Raw genomic sequence first — 4,051 nt, 5'->3', positions numbered from 1 at the left:
CTGAATGGTGAGACGTGGGGGCGGGGAAGTCCACAAAAGGATTCCGACATTGCAGAAGCTTCTGCTTCCACTTACTGGTCAGACCCAGTAGGGGATGTCGACCACCATGTTATGAAGAAACTCAAGCATCTCTGAGAAGAGATGGCAAGGGAGAAACTGAAACTGCCTGCCTATAGCCCAGGGCAACATCTCTCCTGAAGCAGCTCCAGCCTAGCTTCTGAGGACTGGAGGACTGTAGCCTTGACCACCATACAGACTTGCAACAGATCCTAAACCAGAAGCACTCGGCTAAGTTACTCCTGAGTTCTGACTTGCAGAAGTTGAGACGATCCGTGTGTGCTGGTTTAAAACATGGCATGTGGAGAAAATTGATTACACAATAACAGAACTAATCCTCCAGGTGTCACAGGCAATGGCAAGCCCCTCACCTGCTTCCCTTCCTAGCCACCTGTCCCAACTGCCCTGCCTCCTGACAAATATACATATACATATACATATACATATACATATACATATACATATACATATACATATACATATACATATACATATACATATACATATATATATTCAGGTAAATATGTATGGTAACTGTAGAGCAGATTACAATGCATCGGATGTGCTCAGAAGGACTTCTGCTGTCTCAAGCCTCCGCTCACAGACTCACAGAGACTCATCTTAAAGGAAAGAGGCCAGACGGGTGTCCTGGTGGTGAGCGGCTATAGTGATGGTCAACACTGTTTGCAGCTTGACAAGATCTAGAATCACTTAGGAGATGGGCCCCAGGCATGTCTGCAGAACAGGAGCCCCACCTTGTTAGCTGATAGAGGAAGCTCCATCTTCATTTCAAGTGGGACCATTCCCTGGTCAGAGAATTCTAGAGTGAGTAAAACAGAAAATGAGGTGACTATTCACTCATGGCTCTCTCTTTTTGACTATGAATACAGTGTCCTCCGCCATCAGGGACTGTAGCCTGGAACTGTGGCATGTAATAAACCTGCCTCTCTTAAGCTGCTTTTGTCAAACTGTATTCTCTTAACCAGAAGACAGTAACTAAGGCATCTTTCGTACTGGATTCTCAGAAAGTGAAAGGAGACCGGTGTGATGACTCAGTCGGTAAGATGCCCACTGCTGAGCTTGACCTGTGTTCAGTCCCTAGAACCCATGTAGCTGGAGGCTAGAACTGACTCCCAAAGTAATCTTCAGGACTTCATACATGTGCAATGGCACACATGTGTGCATGAACACACATATTCACACACACACAATTTAGAAGGAGAGAAGCTGTTGAATTGGAGATAGCCTGGGTAATAAATGAAATCCATATTTTAAAATAATCAATTAAATACATAAATAACAAAGGTGACATAGTGAATTCTATTCTCTTTCAAAATATGAAATGGAGCTGTGGGGGAAGGGTAACAGGATACAGCTGTTCCCTTCCAAAGTCAACTGTTGAATCTTTATCAAGATCAAAATGGCTCCTGGGCTAAACTCACAGGTCTCAGGAAACCCTTTACATTAAGTTTTATATTAAGATATTTGAACATACTATAATCACAAGCTTACTTAAAGACATTGGCGATGGGAGGTCAAGGGATGCAATGCAAGCAGGAAGAACATAGTTTGATGTCAGATCAGGCTCCTCAAGGACAATATATTCTCACTGGGTCTGCCTCAAATGCCATCTGCATATCTACATAATGGAGCTGGCACAGTATGTTTATTCATTAGTGCACTGGATAATACTGAACCTGAACTTGCCTTAGAAAAACAAGATCAGCTCTCCTTCGGTGATTTTGAACCTACACTGCCAGCCTAGCATTGTCTACCACCACCACCACCACCACCAAGCCAGATCTCCAGGTTGTCCCCCTCTCTCCAACCCCTCACACCCTCTCTGCATACAGTCCCTCAGAGAAGCCCCTGAAAATGGCCATGTGAACTCAGCCTGTGACCCCAGCCTGTTACCACTTGTCTTAGTTAGGGTTTTACTACTGTGAACAGACACCAGGACCAATGCGAGTCTTATAAAAAACAACATTTAATTGGGGCTGGCTTACAGGTTCAGAGATTCTGTCCAGTATCATCCCAAGTATGTTCCCAAGGCGGGAACATAGCAGCATCCAGGCAGGCATGGTGCAGGAGAAGCTGAGAGTTCTCTGAAGGCTGCTAGAGACTATTGGCTTCCTGGAAGCTAGTGTAAGCGTCTTAAGCCCACACCCAAAGTGACACACCTACTCCAACAAGGCCACACCTCCTAATAGTGCCACTCCCTGGGTCGAGCATATACAAACCATCACACCCCTCGTCTTCCTAGATGTTGCCCTCTTTGTGTGGACTTACAGAGACTGGCTCTGAAAGGTTCCGAGGAAAGTGGGAAAGCTATGGAAAGGTTCCCAGCTTTTCTGTTTGGCAAGGGGCTTCTAGGCCACAAAATGCACATTTGCACAAATTGCCTCTGGGTCATGCTCTCTGATGACACAGGTTTGCTGCTTACAAAGGTGTGCTTGTACTTGCTGTCTCCCTATAGGGCTCCCCAGTTAGGAAGGACAGGGGAAGGCATCACACTAAGTCGCTAGCTAGATCCCTCCTCACCTTCATGACTTCTAGGTAACTTCTACCAAATGAAAAGTACTGCCATGGTCTCTCAGTAAAAGATTCCCAATTCTCCTGCCCATACACTATGCAATCTGGGACTTACCCTTAGTGTGTGAAAGAGGCCCGGGTGTCTGTAAACACTAACAACAGAACTACTACCCTTACCACCCGGTTCCCACAGTACCCCCAGAAGCCCTATCAATATTCTGCAGAGACACTTCCATATCAATGTCTATGGCAGCTCTTTTCGAAGTAGAGATGAAACCAGCCGAGCTATTGATAAGCAGAGGAATGGATAGAGAAGGTGTGGTACATGTGCCCTGAGTATTTATAAAAAAAAATAAGATCAACATTAGCAGGAATACGGATGGAACTGGAAATTGTTGTGCCGGGGAAAAATAAGCTAGACCCAAAAAGACACATGCTATGTTTCTTTTACATATTGAACCTAGATATAAAATCAATAAGGGGAGCTGATAGGTTGGGGGGTGGCTTGGGCACAGTGCTTGCTTTGTATTCATGAGAGCCTGGGTTCAATCTTGAATACTTTTTTTTTTTTTTTTGTGACAGGGAACTACTGGATCCCCCTTGAACTTGAGTGCTGTTCACTTGGATTCAGCAGAAATGCCAAGCAGGTGTTTCTACATTCCAGGAAAAAAAAAATACAAATGAGTCAGTGGGGAAAGGCGATAAGCAATAACTTTGAAAACCGGCACTTGGGGTGGAGACTCTGAGACTAAGTAAACAGAGCTGTGCTGTGTTGACTCTTGTGCACGCATTTCTCACAGGGGTATAAGCTGACAACTATGAAGTGTCTGCGCACGCGCACCAAGACTGAGCAAGAGTCAGTGGACAATGTACGGTGGAACCTAAACCCCTCACACTGCCACAGAAATGTACGGGTAGGCATAGAGAGAAGTGGAGCAGACCTTACATGACTGAGTGGACCCAGAGAGGTCAGCGTGTACAGATGCATGCAAACAAGAATGAAGGCAACATTTGTGTATAAAAAAAAAAAATGTCACAGGGAAACCCATCACTTTGTATGATAACTTACAAAAGTAAAGCAAGGGGCTGGAGAAATGGCTCCGCTGTTAAGACAACTGAGCGCTCTCAGAGAGGACCTGTTCCTAGCACTCACGTGACACATCACGTGACCATCTAGCACCTGCGTTCCATGGGATCTGCTGCCCTCTTCTGGTCTCCACAGGCACCAGGCCCCCCCCCCAGCCTATCCGCCCCCCCCCTTATTGATTTTATATCTAGATTCAATATGTAAAAGAAACATAGCATGTGTCTTTCTGGGTCTAGCTTATTTTCCCCGGCACAACAATTTCCAGTTCCATCCGTATTCCTGCTAATGTTGATATATGTGGCATATATTCAGACATATATTCAGGCAAAACACTTGGATTCATTAAATAAAGTAAGTATTTTTTTTAAAAAGTAA

This window comes from Arvicanthis niloticus, chromosome 4 (assembly GCF_011762505.2).
Source record: "Arvicanthis niloticus isolate mArvNil1 chromosome 4, mArvNil1.pat.X, whole genome shotgun sequence".
Classification (NCBI taxonomy): domain Eukaryota; kingdom Metazoa; phylum Chordata; class Mammalia; order Rodentia; family Muridae; genus Arvicanthis; species Arvicanthis niloticus.
This window is presented reverse-complemented; position numbering follows the sequence as displayed.